The sequence below is a fragment of the Physeter macrocephalus genome, chromosome 15 (assembly GCF_002837175.3).
Source record: "Physeter macrocephalus isolate SW-GA chromosome 15, ASM283717v5, whole genome shotgun sequence".
Classification (NCBI taxonomy): domain Eukaryota; kingdom Metazoa; phylum Chordata; class Mammalia; order Artiodactyla; family Physeteridae; genus Physeter; species Physeter macrocephalus.
In genome coordinates, this window is record NC_041228.1 from 34,609,373 (window position 1) to 34,629,635 (window position 20,263).

At 41.7% G+C, this 20,263-nt stretch overlaps 1 protein-coding gene across 4 annotated transcripts in view; it reads left to right on the forward strand.

Annotated features, from left to right (window-relative positions):
• NCALD (neurocalcin delta) overlaps positions 1–20,263 on the forward strand; it is a 458,484-nt gene that overhangs the window by 139,789 nt on the left and 298,432 nt on the right. For all 4 annotated transcript variants that reach the window (XM_055091026.1, XM_055091029.1, XM_028500448.1 and 1 more), the window contains exon 2: positions 1,258–1,310. The gene's annotated coding sequence lies outside the window, so the exon portion shown is untranslated. The remainder of the gene's footprint in view (positions 1–1,257; positions 1,311–20,263) is intronic.

Sequence of the window (20,263 nt, forward strand, 5' to 3'; positions counted from 1 at the left end):
GGGAGGGAGGGAGACGCAAGAGGGAAGAGATATGGGAACATATGTATATGTATAACTGATTCACTTTGTTATAAAGCAGAAACTGACACACCATTGTAAAGCAATTATACTCCAATAAAAATGTTAAAAAAAAAGAAGAGTGGGTTTTGAATGTGATATCTAAATCAAATTAAATTGGAGCAACTAACCAATTTATTTCACTAATATTTTTACATTTTCCTTTTTATGCATATAATAAAACCCATGCCTAAGTAAATCTAATAGAGCTTTTTCAGTAAGTACAAGATAAAAATTCTAAATCTTAGTATTGTATCACAGTTTAATTTGCAACCATTTTTCCTTTCCTATTATTATGTAAAATAGCCTTGTCTCTTACAACCGGTGAATCTTAATCAATGAGGTATGGTAATGAAGTAGGAAGTCAATTAAATTATCATTATGAATCAGAAGATGAGTTGGAAAGCTAAGACCTGAGGAATAAGTTTAGTAATTCTTTTGCTCAATAAATATTTGTTAAGTGTCTACTGTGAGACCAGTGCTGGGATAGGCATGAGGATACAGCTGTGAACAAAGCAGATATGATCCCTGGGCGCACAGGGAAGACAAGATATACTGAATAAGTAGCTGCATGTATGATATTACAGAAGAAGACTTGCAGGCTTCTTTGAAGTGTAAATAGAGGAGCTTAACATGGTCAAGGGGAGCAGATGGCCTGAGTGAGGAAGTGACACTTAAGTGGAGAATGGAAGGACGAGTAGGAGTTAGCCAGGGCAAGAGGAGGGCGGTCCTGGCAGAGGGGGTGGTGTGTGTGAAAGCTGGGACGTGCCAAGGAGTGAGGGGCTGAAGCAAGTCCGGTGTAGTAGGAGCCCAGACAGCGGTATGGGGATGAGAGACAAGGCTAGAGAAGTAGGTAGGCATCAGATGATGAAGGGCCTTATAAGTCATGCCAAGGGGCTTGGCCTTTATCCTGTGGATAAGAGGAGGCTGTGGAAGGGGTTTCAGGAGGGGTGTGGTATGTCATGCTCAGATTTTAGAATTTCACTCTGGCTGCTGTGCAAAAATAGGGTGCTGTAGATCAAGGACAGATGAAGGGGGGAGCATGGTTGTTGAGAGACATGGTAGCTGGGAGGGGTAGAAGATATCAGATGATGCAAGGGAATCCTGCAGCAAGCAATAGCCCCCACCACTGACTGCCTTCCTCAGATATTACATCCTTAGTTCCTGATAACCTAAAGATAATAACTTTATTTTTGACAGAGTGACTTCTTCTGACTTGAGCCTGCAGTGTGCTTTGAGAGATCTTCCGCCAGGTAAGTGCAGGACAAATTTCCTCATTTATAAACCACGCTTTTCTCCCAAGACTTCCTAAGACTCAAATCCAACATCTTTTTTAATCCTTACGACAGTCCTATAAATTAGGTGTATTTTATTGAGACAGAGAGAGGTTAGGCAACTTGATCAACATGCACAAAGACGTTCATCACAGCATAAATTATACTTGCCAAATAAAACAAAACAAGAGGAGAGAATCTAAGTATCCAACAGTAGGCAAATTGTGTTAAATCCGTTATGGTACATCATTTGATGGAGGTACTTTAATAATAGTCTATATCAGATTAAGAAGTTTCTTTTCTATTCCTAGTTTGCTAAAAGCAAGTTAGTTGCCCTGGGTGTTGAATTTTATTGAATGCTTTTCTAATCTACTGAGCTGATGAAATGATTTTTATTCTTCATGTAATCATGGTAATTTATATTAATTGATTTTCTAACATTAAATTACCTTGTATTTCTCAGACAAAATCAACTTGGTCATGATGCATTATTCTTTCTATATTTAGCTAAGATTTAGTTTTAGTCCTGAGATTGCATAAATTTTTTTTTCTGGTGTTTTCCTTGCCAGGAATGGTTTTCAAAATATTGGAATTGCTTGCTGCTTGAATGTATGGGGGAATATGAGAGTAAAACAGTTGAGACCTGTTGTTTTCTTTGAGAGAAGAATTTTTACCTGCTGATTTAACTTCTGATTTATTTAGGTTTTCTGATTTCTTCTTGAGTCAGTTTTGGCAAATTTTGTTTTTGGTTATATATACACATTTCTGTTGGATATGTATGCAGCAAGGGAATTTCTGGATCATGGGGTAGGTGTATGTTCAGCTTTAGCAGATACTATCAGTTTCTCAGAATGGTTCTATTAATTTAAAAATTTACATGCTAACCAGGAGTGTATGAGAGTTCTGATTTCTCTGTATCCTTTCCAGTACAGGGTATTTTCTGTTTTGTTGTTTGTTTGATTTTTCATTTAGTCTCTACTGCTAAGTGTGAAGTAGTATCATAGTGTAGTTTTGATTTGTATTTCCCTGTAGACTAATGAAGTTGGATACTTTTTCATATGTTGATTGACCGTTGGAATATCTTGTTTTGTGAAAAGCCCTTTCAAGTCTCAAAAAAAAAAAGTGAAGTGCTTATTCAAGTCTTCTGAAAAAAAATTGTGTTGCCTTATTGAATTGTAGACATTTTAATAATAGGTATTCTGGATTTGAGGCCTTGGTAGGATATATATGTTGTAAATATCTACTTTTTTTCCTGTGGTTTACCTTTTTACTCTTTTTATGATCAGAAATTTCTTTAAAATAGTGTAAATTATCCGTTTTTTTTTCTTTGTGGTTGGTACTGTTGTACCTATTTAAGAAATCTTGGCCTTATTCTAAGATCACAAAGAACTTTTATGTTTTCTTCTGAAAGCTATATTATTTTTCTTTTACATTTTGAGCCACGATCCGTCTGGAATTGGTTTTATTGTATATGATGTGAGGTAGAGGGTCAAGATTAATTTTTTCCATGTGGATATGCACTTGACCAGAAGCCATCCTTTTGTCATAGCACTATTTACCTATTTGTTTATTTTGGTCAGGCTTACTGAGGTATAATGAACACACAGTAAAATTCACGCTCTTGAAATTTATGGTTTGATAAGCTTCACCAAAGTGTACCATCCTGAAACCACCACCACAATCAGGATGCAGAATGTACCTAACACCTGAAAGAATGCTTCTTTGTAGTAACAATCACTGATCTGATTTCTGTCCCTAGATTTTTTTCTTTTTTCAGAATAAATAAATGGGGTCATACAGTATGTAGCCTTTTGTTTCAGATTTCTTTTAAAAAAATCTCAAAGACTCTCAAAAATTCATCCGTGTCATTGCTAGTACCAGTCATTTGTTCTTTTTTATTGCTGAGTAGAATTCCGTTGTGTGGATGTACCGCAATTTGTTTATCCATTAACCAATTGATGAACATTTGGGTTATTTATAGTTTTTGGCTCTTATGAATAAAGCTATTATAATTGCTCATTAAGAGGTCTTTGTATGGATGTATGTTTTCATTTCTCTTGGGTAAATTACTAGGAGTAGGTTTATTGGGTCATATACTATATAGTATACTGGATTGTATACATTTAACATTATACAAAATAAATCCCTCCAGCTGTTCCCAAAGTGACTGTGCCATTTTGCATTCCATTCGGTAATACATGACATTTTAGTTGCCCCACAGTCTCTCCACCACTTGGTATAATCAGTCTCCATAATTTTAGCAATTTTGAGTTGGTTTGTGGTATTATCTCGTTGTAACTTTAATTCTCATTTCCCTAATGATTAATGATGTTGAACATCTTTTTATGTGCTTCTTTGCCATCTGTATATCTTCTTTAGTGGAGTGTCTGTTGAAATCAGTCACCCATTTTGAGAATTAAGTTATCTATCTTTATATTACTGAGCTATAATAGAATATATTCCAGATACAAACCCTTTATCAAATGTGTGCTTTGTAAATACCTTTTCCCAGGCTGTGGCTTGTTTTTCATACTCTTAAAAGCATCATTCAAAGAGCAGAAATTTTTTAATTTTCATGAAGTTCAGTTTATCAACTTTTTCTTTGATGGATAACAGTTTTGTGTCCTAAGGAATCCTTGCTAAAACCAAAAATACAAAGATGTTCTTAATTTTTTTCTAGAAATTTTATAGTTAAAACTATAGTTAAACTATAGCTTAATATAGTTAAAACATAAAAGTTTTGCATTTAGTTATATGACACATTTCGAGGTAGTTTTTGTATCTGGTGTGAGATATAAGGGTCATGGTTCAATTTTTTACATGAGTGTCCACATTTTCCAGCACCATATGTTGAAAAAGCTATCCTTTCCCCCTTTTAAATACCTGGACACCTTTCTCTCTCCTCCTCCTCCTGGTACTCTAATTACATGCATGTTAGACTGTTTAATATTGTTTTACAGCTCTTGGACACATTTTTTTTCTTTTTCTTTCTTTCTTTTTTTTTTTTTGTGGCTGTGCTGCGTCTTCATTGCTGTGCACGGGCTTTCTCTAGTTGCAGCAAGCAGGGGCTATTCTTTGTTGCGGTACATGGGCTTCTCATCGCGGTGGCTTTTTTTGTTGCAGAGCACAGGCTCTAGGCGCGCGGGCTTCTCATTGTGGTGGCTTCTCTTGTTGTGGAGCATGGGCTCTAGGCACGTGGGCTTCAGTAATTGCAGCACATGGGCCCCAGAGCACGCGGGCTTCAGTAGTTGCGGCTGGTGGGCTCAGTAGTTGCGGCTTGTGGGCTCTAGAGCATGGGCTCAGAAGTTGTGGCGCATGGGCTTAGTTGCCCAGTGGCATGTGGGATCTTCCCAGACCGCGGATCGAACCCGTGTCCCCTGCATTGGCAGGCAGATTCTTAACCACTGGATCACCAGAGAAGTCCACTTGGACACTTTTTTAAATTACCATTTCTCTTTGGGTAATTTCTATTGAAATGCTCAGTTTGTTGCTTCTTTTCTTTCGCTGTGTCCTGTCTCATCAGCCAATCAAAGAATTCTTCACGTCTGACATTGCATTTTTATTTCTAGAATTTTTGTTTCTTTCCTGTAGTTTCCATGTCTCTGCTGAAATTCTCCATCTTTTCCTGGATTGTATCCTTCTTTTCCATGTGAGCCTTTTACATATTAATCATAGCCATTTTAAAGTCTCTGATCATTCCAATATCTGGGTCATCTCTCTGTCTAGTTCTGTTGGTGGCTTTATCTTGACAATAGGTTGTTTTTCCTTGGTTTTTTGAATGTCTCATAATTTTAATTGGATGTTGGACGTTGTTGGTAGAAGAGCAGTAGGTAATAAAGTTGATAATATTGCCACCCAGAAATGGGCACACTTCTTTTTCAAGGCTGTTAAATGTAAGAATGGTTTGGTCCCTTGTTAGCAGTTAATAAGACTAGTAGTTAGTAGGGAGTTTGGGTGGGGTTGGGCTCCTGGTTGCTATAGTTCTCTTCAGCCAACCAGACTGCAAAGTTTTCCAGTGGTGGACTGACGTTACCTCAGGCTTAGTGTGTGGCCTGGTGTGCAGAGGGTTTTTCTCACCGTCCAGACTCCACCCTCAGCTTTCCACCAAGGGGGTCGCTCTCCATGTTGATGCTCGTCTCCTAGCTGTGAACTGCTCTTGCTCATTGCTCAGTGCAAAACTGTGGCTGTGTTGGGGGTTCCCAGTTCTTCTGGTCCAGCTCCAATCTTGGGCAGGCCTTGGGACTGCAGCTTTGTCCATGTTCCTGTTCCTCTTTGTGGCATTCCATTTCTGCCTTGTATCTGTAGGTGGCTTGGGTGGGAGAGAGTTCCCTGCCCCTCCCTCAGTGGTAGCAGACCTCTCTTCTTCGTGTCAGTGCAGGATTCTGGGCCTGAGAGTCCCTTGTTCTTCCATCAGGGCAGGACCAGCAGCATCAGTATCACCTGAGAGCTTGTTAGAAGTGCAGAATTGCAGGTCCCATGCTCAGACCTGATGAATCAGAATCTGCATTTTGACAAAATCCCTGAGGGATTCTTGTGCACTTTGAGAAGTAGTGTTTTACCGCAGTGGTCCCAACATTTTTGGCACCAGGGACCGGTTTCGAGGAAGATGATTTTTCCACGGATTGGGGTGGGGTGGGGTGGGGGGGAGGTTCAGGCGGTAATGTGAGCAGTGGGGAGTGATGGGGAGCGGCAGATGAAACTTTGCCCGCTGGCCCGCCACTCACCTTCTGCTGTGCGGCCTGGTTCCTAACAGGCCATGGACTGGTACCGGTCCACGGCCTGGGGGTTGGGGACCCCTATTTTACCCAATCACTGTTTTCTTTTCTTTCTTTCTTTCTTTTTTTTTGCTAACTGTGCTTTTAATAATGAGATTAAAATCCTTCAAAGTCAAAATATTGTGAAGGTAACCCTACTTTAAGAATAAACTGGGTTGTAGTGCACACATATTTAAATTAAGGCATTTAAATGTTTTTTTCTAGTTAAATTGTTGAATTTAATTGAACAATTATCATTGATATGCATAGTAAAACTTCTTAGTTTCAAATTCTTCTTTGAGCTTTGTGTTCCTAGCACTCAAAAATCTTGACTCTTTCTTGTAGCAGGGATTTTTCTGTTGCTTCCCCTTATAAAGGGATTTCTTAGACCTTTGAAGCCTGCCTCCTAGGGGCAGTTCTTTCTTCCTCTCCACCTTGGGTTCAGCTCAAGCAACAGGTTCCTACATGAAGTTTCTGTTGATGCTTCAAAGCCTGGCCTAAAGGGTTCTAGCAAGGACCCATCCCAAGAACCTTTAGAGACAAGGTTCTTGCTGAGAGACCCTCAGCTTTTGAATCTTCCCAACTTTGAGTATCTTGTGATGCAATGATGCGACTGTGCTGACAGAATTCTAGTTTTCTCTATTTTTTTCTCAACTTTCAGTAAAGGTTAATTTTACATTTATCCCAATTCTTAAAAGTTGTCCTCTTTCCTTAGATTTCATAAAAAAATGCTGGCCATGATTGCTGGATTATAGCATCTGCTTTCCTTTTGTCTTTACCTTTGCTTTTGTATACAGGTATTTTGAAGCCTCCCCCCACCCCCCGCCCCCATGTCTCAGTGAGAGACATCAAGTCAGAGAGTTCTGGCAATGTCATTAAATTGTTTTAGCATAGCTTGTTCAACTTGGGACCATCATGGAAGTATTCCAAGCAGGTGGACACAGAGGGGCACAAGGTCATGCGTCTTAGCTGAGTCAGCCCAGGTTAAGAGCTGACCTGGTTTCCTGGGACCAGTGAATTATGCTTTAATCTTAGGGGTCACCCTTAGCTGCAAGGGAGGCTGGGAAATGTATCTTTGAGTTGGGCGTATTGTTGGTGCAAAAGAAATCAGGGCTGGGTTTGCTGTGGATGGAGAACTAAATGCAGATATCAGACAGACAGGGAGCTTTATTAAATATCAGCTTTATTCCCAGTGATCCTGGATTGGAGAATGAGCTTAAATTATGGACAGGATCAGCTAGAATCAGGCATCCTATTATATTTATTGCTGAAGTCTTCTTTCATGGAAAAGAAAAATACATGCTGCTGAGGTGAGAAATAGAAAGGAGGGTGTCCAGACCTCCATGAACTTTCCCTCACTCAGTCTGAGCAATTCAAGGAGTCACTCCCTTGAGGAGTGAAGGGATGTAGTGAAGGGTAGAAGTCACCTTCCAATAGTCACCTTCTCTTAAGAAGACAAACAGTTTTATTTTATGTGCCCAGGCAGGGATGCTGGGAAAGAGAGAATAATGCTCCTCCTAATAATTGTTACATACACGTGTGTGTCACACACACACACAATGTCTTATTATATATGATGACATATTGTGACAGTTGTGTTATATTTTTCCCAACTCCTACAGTTAATGGCCTTGTAATATAGATGGGAACCTCTTATGAGAGTTGAGCAAAGGGAGAATACACATGTGTTGAAGTTGTGAAACCCTCATAAAGGAGATGGAGATGAACTGCTTATAGATTTTAAAGATTTGTAGAATTGTTTCAGGTTGAGAAGAAGAATGATTCAGGGCAAATAAATAGCATGGGCTGCAGCCAGTAGACTTCCAGCTGCTTTGGAAGCTTGCTGCAGGATTCTTTATAGCATCCCCCCCACTCCATTGCTGCACAGAAACCAACCAACAAGCTGCTGCCTCCGCCCCGGCCCCGCTCTGTCCCCCAACCCGAGGGTTTTGCTGCAGACTTCATTGGCGTGCAGCAGGCTCCAGCCCCTCTTCTCGCCTGGTCACCCTTGACTCCCGCGGCCACGCTGATTGGAAACCCATAACAACCCCCCTGCTCACTACACAAGGCTCAGCTCAGGACTGAGTTGACAGCTAATTGTTGCTGCTGATTGCTTTGCTGACGGTGCTTTGTGGCTATTTTGGTTTTTCTCAAGAGTTCCTTAATTAGAGGAAATGACATTGTGTGCTGTCCAATCAGCCTCTTATCAGACATTATTCCGTTTGTAGGATAATCAGGTGACATTTGGGTTTGTTCCTGCCAAGCCGGTATGAGGATAGTGGCCTGTGGTGCAGTTGGCTTGGCAGAGCAGAAGTCCCTACCCAGCTCTGAGACAGCGTTGCCCCTGGTATGAGGGAGGAGCATTCTGTATTCCCGGTGTGGTCTCAGAGACCAGGAGTCCATTGGGGCCCCTGTTCAGGAAGCAATGTCCCACTGAAATCTTACACCTCACAGCAGCCATTACCCTCATAGGATGCTGACTTTCTTCTCTTTGAAACGTGATGTTTCAGGATTCCTTTGATATTTGCCTTTCTGGCCAACATGGAGAGACTCTTTCATTTTTCCCTGGGAGAAATACAGATGTGACCTGAGGATGGCTTCTTTTTGGTGAAGTTTTCGAGGTGGTTTGCCATGCAGTGTAGTGAGATCTCACTACATTGCTTTAATTGCCAGGAAGAACCATCTTAAGTTATAAAAATTCTAAATTATAAAAGAAGTTTGAAGAGATTTACAACTCTGAAATCCACAGAATAACTTTTACCAGCTGTTTTTTAAGGCTCTTTTATTCAATGCTTTATTTTAAAGCATTAAATAAATAACTGTGTATTTGCATATAAACCATGTGGGAAAGTTTAAAAAATCTATTTGTCCAAGTATGAGTATGGACCCTTCTTTTCTCATTTTTTGTTTTTGGCATTAACTTATTGCAACAAGGATTTATTGAGCCTGCTGATGTGCCCCTGGGCTTAACAAAGCAGCGTGAGACACAGTCCCTTCTGCAAGGAACTTACATTCTAATTGGGAATCAACATTCTCCAGTGGTCCTTTCTTCATGGTTTCATTGAAGGCATCTTCATGGTTACATGGTTTTTCTCCAAGAGTGTTTAGTGTTAGAGCGGAGAACATAGAATACAGGGTTATCCAGGGCTGGGAAGAGAAGAGAACAGCGATATTAAGGGGTCTAGGGAGAGACTGTAATCATCTCATATTGGGCACAGAGGACGGGAGGCCAAGATGTGTGTGTGGGGTCAGATGGGGGTATCATGAAGGTGGAGAAAATGGTTAATGGACATGGTAGGTGGAGGCCAAGGCCAGGAGAACTCCGTTAGGTCAGTAAGGAAATGGAGAGTGGCTAAGAGACAAGAGAAAGAGAACAAACTGCTACCTGTCTGCTTCCTCTGGGTCTATCTTCCTCCTCCACCAAAGGGTAAAAAAAGGGCCAGGCATGATGTTTCTTTTGTGTCTCTTTCAGCTCCTGGTTCAGCATGTTGCCTATAGCACGTGCTTCCTAAATATTTCCTGAAGAAATTCAGCTCACTCGTGGGCTTTCTTTGGAGTCGTAGATCAAATTTCTTTCACATATATAGAAATGATTGAGGTGGTCATTGGTTCATGTAAATGGTGAGCCCCAAAGTGACTGCTGATATAATCTGACAGTGGTATAGACACACACATGTATACTAACCACAGTGAAGAGGAAGTCTCCATCATCTGACACTTGCTCAGTACTTCCAGGTGAAGGGAAAGTATCATCTTTAGGGAGAGCGTCTGAGGAGACTTCAGAGAGTCCCACATGCTGGATGTGATGCTGCCTTACCCAGAAAGCCAAAAATGCTGTTCCTTTCCATAGGCCAGTAGTTCTCCTTTGTCCCTTCATGATTTTGCAGGCTAAGTGCATTTGAAGACCCAAATGAACAGCTTAAACTTCTTTCTGATGCTGTTGCTGTTCCCATGCTCAACGGTCAACTTTTTCTCATGTCTGTATTTAGCTGAAGTGATCTTCGTGAAAGCCTTCCACACTTGAAGTCACAGCAAAAGCTAGAGAATAAAATTTACATTTTGGAATAAAAGCTAAAACTTGACGATATCATTCCTATATATTCTTGTGGCTCCCTGGGGACCGCACCCCCTGCGAGTTCTTTGCGAGTGTCTTCCATTCACTTAGTTACCCTAGTGCTAGCCCGGTGCTGGGACACTGTTGAGGCTTACAAGCGTATGTGCCCCTGAAGAGAATGGGTCGTGCGTCCAGTTCAAGCATGCCAGCAGGGCTGTCATGCATATTTTCTTAGGTAGTATTTTAAAGTTCCTTAAGCTGTACGCCAGATGCAACAGACTTGACCAGAATCATGCTGTTACCATGGCATCCAAAGAGAGCCCTTAGGAGCTCATCGACTTCTCCACACAGAGAGGAAGATGGTAAACTGCTCTGATAGAACATTTTCTACCTTAGAAGCTGAGAATAGAAACTGTATTTATCTGAAACAGCAAATCTGATTTTCAAAATTTCTCTCCAAGCATCATTTTTTATAAGACATTCTCTGAAGACTGCTCACAGGTTTACATGCTCTAGCTCTGACTTGGAGAAGCTTTTCTTTCAGCTCTGATCTGGGAGCTTCTCTTTGAATAAAATAGAAATGTTGAATGGCTCTGGCTAAGAAATCCCTTTCAATTTCAGACAAGAGTTGCAGTAACTGAGCCCCTTTTATTCAAGGAGAGTGAAGCCAGAGTGGGTCTGCTGTGAATAAAATGACAGGCCTTCTTTCTTCACAGGTGACTTCTCTCCTCTGACCCAGTTCTTTGGTGTTAATCTAATTCTCATTAATTGCTAACTCCAAAGCAACAGAGCTTCGATCTTTGAAAGGATTGCCTTTTATAAATGCTTATTGTCTGAAATTTCTGCTTAATGGGAAGACCACTGAACCACTAATATTTTGGTTTAGAGTTAGTGGGCAGGGACAGTTTAAGTCATTACCTTCTATTGCTTGACATTTGTATGAGACTTTGCAGTGTTCAAAGCACTTTCACATCCATTGTTATTTGAGATTTTTAACAGCCCCCGGAAGACAGAAAGATAGATTTTTTTTTTTTAATTCCCACTTTTTTGAATGAGAGCATTGAGGGTCAGAAGGATTTATGCCTCCCTTAAAATCATTCTTACCAGAGGTAGACCAGGAGCTAGAACCTACCTGTCCTATTCCTAATTCCTCTTCAGGTTGCCCTGTCATGATGAGCTAAGTGTGAGGATGGTAAGGGAAAACCTATAACTTGTTTGGCAGTTATCTGCTTAATCGTCTGTCTCCCTGGTCTGACGTTAAGCTCCCTAAAGTGGAGATTATTTTATTCACTGTTAGATCCCCAGTCCCTAGAGCAGTGCCTGGCACATAGTAGATTCTCAGTTAACATTTTTGTTGGTGAACGAGCAGTAATAATGCCAGCATTTTCATCTCTCCCCATCCCCTTCTTACACGTTCCAATGGCATAATAAAAATTATATCTGAAATAAGTAGGCAAAGCTATGAGCATAGTGGGGAAGTGCACGTTGTCAATTCATCAGAGTAGTAGATGAAGAACATTCAACTGAGCTGTAGAAAAACACAGAAGAAACTGAAAATAGAGCTCCTGCCTTCGGGGAGCTTAAAGCTTAGGGAAACAGGATAACCCATGATGGAAAAGATGAGGAAAATGGGGCTTCCCTGGTGGCGCAGTGGTTGAGAGTCCGCCTGCCGATGCAGGGGACACGGGTTCGCGCCCCGGTCCGGGAAGATCCCACATGCCGCCGAGCGGCTGGGCCCGTGAGCCATGGCCGCTGAGCCTGCGTGTCCGGCGCCTGTGCTCCGCAACGGGAGAGGCCACAGCAGTGTGAGGCCCGCGTACCGCGAGAAAAAAAAGAAGATTTGGAAACTCAAAGTTGGGGGAAATAAAAAGGACGCGTACTGCAAAAAAAACCTTGATCTCAGAGGGAGGAGGAAGTGGAAGGGCTTTACTGTCACTTTCTTTTTTGGGTTCTATAATTACCTGTACTTTTTCAAGTGTTTTTATGCAGGAAACTATATACGGAGACTGGTCGAGGGATGAATCATTCTAATTAACTGAAATAGAAGGTGAACTTTGACAAAGCTTTGATTAGTTCTTCCTTAAATAGTCAGGTAATTATGCTGCAATTTGGCATTCGTAAACAATTGTTTCCATCCTTATCTCAACCTGAGATAATAGTTTCCAAGTCCTTTAGAGACAGTGATTTTCAAAGTTTAGTTCTCAAGCCACCTGCTTAAATATCCACTCCTGAAATTCTGATTCAAGAGGTCTGGAGCAGGGTCTGGGAGTCTGCTTTTTCAAAAAATAAACACTTTATTTTGGAATATATTTATAGAAAAGTTGCAAAACAGTACAGAAAGTCCCTATATTTCCTTCACCTGGCTTCCCTAATGTTAACATAAGCAGAATATATTTTTCAAAATTAACCAACTAATATCAATGCGCTAATACTAATTAAGCTACAGACTTTATGCAAATTTCACCAGTTTTTGCACTAATGTCCTTTTTTCTGTTCAGTGCAGGACATCACATTGCATGTAGTCATCATGTCTCCTTAGTCTCTTCCAATCTGTGATAGTTTCTTAGTCTTTCCTCGAATCTGTATTTTTAATAAGCTCCCAGGTGGTTCTCAGACGCTAGAACTCATTCGCCATTGCTCTTCCAAAGCCAGGGGCAGACCCTGGGCACACCTGACAAGTGCTCAGAAACCAGTGCCTGGGAGACCTCCCCTTGCCTGAGGGGTACCTTGTGCTTTGCATCCCAAGTCCTGCTTCTGTCAGTCCGGGACAGAGCCGGAAACAGAAAGCACACTCTGGAAGAGCCTGGAGAGAATTTAGCATAAGTGCTATTTACGGAGACGTAGGCAGGGTGAGAGAAACAAAGGATATTAAGGCAACCAGAGCTTTCAGCAGTGAAAAGCTTTCCCCTCTTTGGGACCAGCCACCAGGTGCAGCAGTAGTCAGGGATGTGTAGTTGGAGAACCAGCCACTGCCAGAACCTAAGACTCCAGTGTTCAGAGGACATGGGGTCTTTGTGCTCCTGTGGGGGCCCCCCACTGGCGACACTTAACAAGAAGCCAGAGGGCAGGGAATGGACAATACAGTTGTTGGGCACAGAGGAAGAGGAGAGGGTGGAGAATGGATCTGGAGAATGCATTGAGAGAGGGGTTGAGGTGAGAATAACCAGCCCTGTGTTAAAGTAAAATGCAGGAGAGATAGTCTGATTAGTTAATTGTGCCTGGGTTAAAACATGTGCTCTGCTTATTAATTCATAGCTACAATGTTAGGAGCGGCCGGTAGCTTAATAAAAAAAAAAAAAAGAGGATCCAACGAAAACATTACATTTAGACTAGAAAACTGTACAATTGATCAACTTGTTGCAAGTTCAACAAACATTCTTTTGGTGGGTTAATGATAGTAAAAGAATTGTAGCCTCCAGCTAAATAAATAAATACCTAGACTGAAGAAAAAGAACTGCTGTCAGAGATATAGTTTTAGAATTGATAACAGATTTTAAGAGTGTCATATACCACCTTCTACAATTTGGTTAAAACAGTGCTTTTATTTATTTTTTCCCTATTTTGTTACTTGATTCTAGTTTTTGAAAGGCAGTATCATCACCCATTCTGCAGTATAGTGAATTAAATTCTGGACACCAAAGAAAAAGACTCAGAAAATGTTCCTTTTCTTTTTGTAGTTGCAAAAGCATAAGAATGGGAAAAAAGCTCATCTGTCCTAAGCATCCATGGGACTTATGGAGAATCACTAGTCTTTAGGATTAGGCTTTCCTGGGGTTTATGCAGTGGAGGCTTTTTTGATGGTGGGAGTGAGTGGGTGAGATTTTTTTCCCTTTCATTTCAAAAAAAAGGAGTAGAAGTTAGCAAGGAGGAATATTAGCTATATTTTGCTGTTTTTGACATTGTGACATTAAATACATCAAGTTTGCCAAAACAGGTTGGTGGAGGTTTGTTTTGCTCATGCAGGTTTTTTTCATAGACGCTGGTCGTCTTTTTGTGTTTGCTCACCGTCTTCAGTGAGGAAACAAGCACTGCTATATTTATTTTGCAAAGTGGTTGCATTGGGATCTTGGCATGAAACAGAATTTACCTCGGAGGGTTTGAATGAAGAGAGTTTCGTGAAGTAAGGGACTATTGCAAACCCGTGGGCAGGGTTATGAGAACAAACAAGGGGTGGTCTAGCCCCCAGGAACTAGCGGCAGCGGGAAGCCGTTGCTATCCCCAGGCCAAAGGGACAAGAGGGACAAATAGTGGAGTCCAGGGAGGGTTGTAACCATGGCGGAAGGGCCACTCGACAGGAGCCGTAGCGGTGAAGGGCCATAACTGTGGTCAGACACTGAGGTGAAACAGGGAGAGAGTAGGGGAAACAAAACCCTGTTGCTCTCCTCCCAGCCCTCCCGTCTTTGTCTGGTGCCCCCATTAGTCAAACCCAACAGGAAGCCAACAGTATAGGTGACAACGGGGGCAGGAGAAGTGGAGTAGGGTTGTGGGTGTCGTAGCAGGGATGGGGAATAGCGAGCAAAATGGTTTGTTGCTATTTGAGCCCCTGAAATGATTACTCGTGACATTACGTTTAGAGGAAATTCAAAGTAAGTGCATTCAATTAATGAGCAAATCCGTTTTCTATAGAGCCAGTTTTATTGTTTTAAAAACTTGCTACTCCCTTAGCCTGTTCTGAAGTTTTTTAGTGCACAGACCCTGATTGCTCCAGATTCCTCGGCCTCACTGTGTGGTGAGAAAGGTATTGCCTTTAACAAGATGCGAAGCCTGAATTTGACCTCCAGGGGCCCTGAGGGAGGAGGGGGACTGGCATAGCTTGCATTGTTGGTTGCCCCAATTGGCATTTTCAGAGTTAAAAATGGCCATCGTAATGTGCATGCTCTTCTTGTCCTAATGAGTTGTTTCTGTTGGAGCTAAATGTAATTACTAAATAATCATTTCCAGTTGTTCATTGATTTTTTGGTGCATGATTATTTAATGAAAACAGACCCAGATGACCAAGAGGCAGAGAGGCCCTGCTTCTGGGAAAGCATTCACTCTAGCCCAGTACCTTCAGTTGCAGATTATTTGAAAATGAAAGCAAAGCAACAAAACCATCTTAAATGCTTCTGGCAACTTGAACAAAACCTGGCCCCAGGATCATTTAAGAACTTCTGCTGTGAGTCTCAGAGAAATAGAGCTGAAAATAGATTGGTTGCAGCAATTTCAGCGAAGGGATCCGAAAATGTTTTTCTTCAGCTGCGGGTTTTTAGTGAGTGATGAATCGGCAGTGCCCAGAAGATTGCATTCTTCGGAAAAGAAATTCATATTTGATCTTCCTTTTCCTGGTGGACTATCTCTCTGAAATACTTTATATCGAATCTTAAATATGATGCAGTGGACGCTGTCAGTCTCCTATTTGCTGTGATGTTTTCTTCCTATTTAATTAACCCCACTTTTCCTTTCCATATTTGTGATGGATTCTTGGGCAAAGCTACCTTCACATAAAAGGCTCTGGAAAAAATAAAATAAAAACATGCTCTTTAAAGGTATTATTTATTTGTGTCATTTAGTTAATTTTCACTGTTATTCGTCTCGACTGTATTTCCTTTTTCCCTAGCTTGGAAAAATGTTTGGTCTGGCTTTGTCTTCAGTCATATTGGCTGCTCTCTTTAAATCACAAAAATGTTAAAGTAAAAAAGTAAAAAAAAAAAAAAAAAAAAAAAAAAAGGTTCATAAGCTATTCATTCTAGTGGTCAGTTGGCTTAAATTTCAAGAGTCATTGACTCTCATAGCTTAAATTAGTTTTATTGCGATTTTGAGCAAAGCTAGAGAAAAAAAATCTGTGTATCGTGCCTTATGAAGGAATGTCATGGTTTTGAGTAGCTAGGATCAATGAGGTGCTTATAGTTAGTGACTCTACGTGGATACAAAGATCTTTTCACCCTTATTGATCTGACCTCTTCATGGTGTTAGAGCAGTAGGTAGTGGTTAATGCAATGCCATACCTTTGCTTTAACCTAAGAACCCAAACCCCATGATAATAGGCATTAGCACTGATGAAAAGATCATCTCTGTCCTTGGCAGCTATTCCTGTCTGCATCAGGATCATTTTCCAAATCGCTGTAGTGCTAAACATTGATGCATCTTTACCTCTGGTGCCCTCCACACGCCCTCACGTTCACTTAGTCATCACGGTCATCTCTTCTAGCTCTGCAAGATAGATTTGTTTCCTTTCCCACTGTTAACCCCCATAGGCAAAGACCTTCCTAATGGTCTGGTTATTGAGATAACCTCCCACAAGCCTGCCTGCTCACAGAATTTCTTTGCTTTTGCTACATGAGTTTCCTAGACTCTCATATTTATCAGGATCTGCCTCCACTCAGAAGCTCTCAGCCAGTTATTACTGACAGAGTAAAATCCCTGTCAGTAACCAATGAACATGTTTCTGTAAGCAACCGCTGCGAGCAAGATCCTCTGCTAGGTGCTGTGGGAACACAGACCATGTCCGCTTGCTTGTTTACCTCGTGTGTCCTCAATTAGTTTATCATTTCCAGTAGAGCATGAATTATACTTGATGTGTATAAGTGCACAGCAACAAGACTGTTGGTTTCTTTTTTAATTTTTATTTTTTGACCACGCCGCACAGCATGTGGGATCTTAGTTCCCCGACCAGGGTTCGAACCCGTGCCCCCTGCATTGGAAGCTCGGAGTCTTAACCACTGCACTGCTAGGCAAGGCCAAGACTGTATTTTAATCAGTGTTCCCGATTACATATTTTCAGTTGAGATTGCTCTTTAAGGTATATAGCTTGGAAAATTATATACATGGTCTCCTCAAGGCTGCTTGATGTAGTTCTTAATATTTTTGAAACTCTCTGTTTAGAATTATCTTCAGAACTCATAAGTTCCAAAAGCAAAAGAGTCTCATTACCCCATTCTTCTGTTCAAGATGCCATTTATTAAATGCCTGCTTAGTCCCAGGTGCTGCTCCAAGGCCTTGGCACGCCAACATGTGTTAAAGCCCACCAGGCAAGACTCCCAGGACACACCATCGTCAAACACGCTTAGGTTTATTAGCTGGCTGCAGTAAGGGAGAGCACACATCGTGGAGAATTGTGGGGCATTTCAACAGGTGGAAATTAGGGAAGGGCATCTATAGAGTTTGCAGGACTGGAGTTAGTCAGTCAGAGGATGGCTTTCGCAAAGATCGGCCAGAATTTGTAACGTAGGAAGTTGCTGAAACAGTCTGTGGTCTTATCTTTGGGGCACATAACAGTGTGGAGTTACTGTCAGGTTAGTTTGTCTGTGGTCTCGCTTAGAATACCATGCATCTGAATGAGCCGGTGTTGAGTCTGAACTTAGTTTGTCTTGCATGTCATGGTTTGGTACAATTTTTCTCTTTTGTGCATTGTAATACAGTTTTGCAAGTTATGGTTTCTGTTTCAATTTTCAGTTTCCCCTAACATCCTAGTTGCCAGCTGAACAGGTTTTCCCTTTATCAGAAGAATAATGACACAGTTCCTGTCCTCCAGGAGTTTCCAGTCTAGGTTATTATAATTTGATATGTGCCATAATAGAGATACAAATAAGGTGTTACGGAGTTCAGAAGAAACAACTGTTTAAAAAAAAAAACTACTGTTTTATTGATATCATATACAAGGCTCTACATACATCACGTACTAGGCACATTACATTTATGTATTATTTTATTTAATCCTCAACAGTCGTACAGAGTTGACGCTATTTTTTTTACCCTCATTTTAAAGTCAAGAAATTGAGATGCAGAGAGGTTAAATAACCCACCAAAAGTCACCCAGCTAGGAGACAGTAGATCTAGGACTTTGTTAAATATTTGTAGGGTACTGTTCTAGGTGCTTTATATAATCTCCAAAACAGACCTTTGAAGTAGCTACTATGCTTTATTCTACCTCACTATTGAGGAAACTGAGACATGGGGAAGTGATGTAACTCATCTAAGATCACAGAGCTCGTGGCCGCATGGTAGGGGCAGGATTCAGACCCAGGCAGCCTGGCTCCGTGGTCCATGCACATCACCAGCTGGGCTGCTGCTTCTCTTGAGCCCTGTCATTGGACCCTCATGTCTGTGTTCTTACCCTCTGTGCTGTTCTGCCTCATTGGCAGAGGAGAAGCGTCACAGAAGGGTTGAATGTGGCTGGAGCATGGTGGATAAGTAGGATATTTCCAGAGGGATCAGGGAGAAAGACTGTACCATTCCATTCAGGAGGAGTAGCGGGCACCGAGTCCTGAGAGCAGGAGGTGAGGCTTGAGAACTCCAGTGTGTAGGATGGGGAACAGTGGCAGCCGATAGAACGGGACATCCGTATTGGGACCAGATTGGAACTTCACAGTTGCCCCTCACTTTGGACTGGAAGGATGCTCCTCTTCTTGACACTGTGCTTGCCTCTGAATGATCATTCCGGTCATAAGGCATCCCCAAAGGAGAGAGGTTTGTCATCACCACAGATATTCCTGCTGGAGGCCATTCCAAAGGAGAAGTTCCAGAAACATGTTAAGCAAAGGAAGCTTCAGGGAAAGAAATGCTGCCTAGAGATATTCTTAAGGTGATTGCTTTGGAGAGCATAATGAACATTTGAATGTCTGTGTCCTTGTAAATTAAAGAAAAAAATGTGTCACCACTTTCAATCAATACAGAGTCTTGAATAGCAACTTTTATTTATGGAGTTCTGGAAGCTGACATGCATCTCATCTTTACGTCAATACCATTAGATAGATACTGTTCGTGTCCCAGATGTATAGATGAGGAAACCGAGGCTCAGAAGACTCTTGGGGTTTTTGGCAAGTCACACAGTGGGAGGTGGTAGAGCCAAGATTTCGACTCCGTTGGACCGATTGCAGAGCCCATTCATTCTGTCATGCATCCTCAAGAAGTCTGTTCTTTCAACTGTGAAAGTGCAGATTGTCTCCACTGCAACAGGCAGCCAAATGGCATGGAGAACTGGTAGTCAGGAGAGGGAAGGACTGTCGTGGGACGAGGAGGACAGGACTCGCTGGAGCTTCATCCGCGCCTCCCCCACTCTGTGTCAGCCCCACTTCTCTTTGCATGCATCACTGGAATTTACTGGTTTAAAACAGTATCCTCACCCGGTGTTACTTCTTGGACAGCAAGAGGGAGTCCAGAAAGCCAAGGCCTGAAATTCTCATCTTTCCTGGGCAGTGAAATTGCCTCAGATTTGCTGGGACTTGGGCCTGTCAGCCGATCAGCAGATACATTTGTGTTGACCTTTCTATTATCAACCTACTGGTTTGCTTATTTAACTAATTACATGTGCCCTTGTTAGGAGCTGTGGGCACAGAAAGATCTTTGTTGACTCTGGACAAGTGATGCTCTTTGTTAATTCTGGATATGGCTCCCCATTTCACAGCATCAGGGGAAAGGTGGTGGCAGCAGCTAATGATCCCTGGACTGCACGTTCTGGAGATGAGGGAGTGATTTAGCCTTTTTTTCCCTATAGAGTATGCTTGTGGATTAATTGCATAAACTAGTCGATTTAATCTAAGAATGACCTGGTCCCTTCCTTGCCTGGCCAGGTGGTGTGTACAGAGAGCCTGAGCTGTAGTTAGGCACCCAGGGTCTGAATCCTGATGTCTTGGCTTATATTGGGTAAGTTACTTAAACTTTCTACACCTCAGTTTCTTCATTTCTAAAATGGGAATAATAAGAGTACCTACCTCATAGGGTTATTCTGAAGATTAAGCAAGAAAATCTTTGAAAATTGCTTGGCCACATTACTTAGTACATAGTAAAGACCCAGTAAATGAGAAGAACAGCAAATAGCACTTGTTCTGTGCCAGGCCTGGGCATGAGCTGTGCACTGCACAGCTCCCAGGGGCACCTTCCTCATAGACAACCCTGGGAATGTCACCCAGAAGGTGTGCAATGCAGTGGCCTTGTGCCAGGAACTGCTCTGAGTGCTTCATGTGTTTTAAGTCTTTAATCCTCACAACAATCTTTTTTTTTTTACATCTTTATTGGAGTATAATTGCTTTACAATGGTGTGTTAGTTTCTGCTTTATAACAAAGTGAATCAGCTATATGTATACATATATCCCCATATCCCCTCCCTCTTGCGTCTCCCTCCCTCCCTCCCTATCCCACCCCTCTAG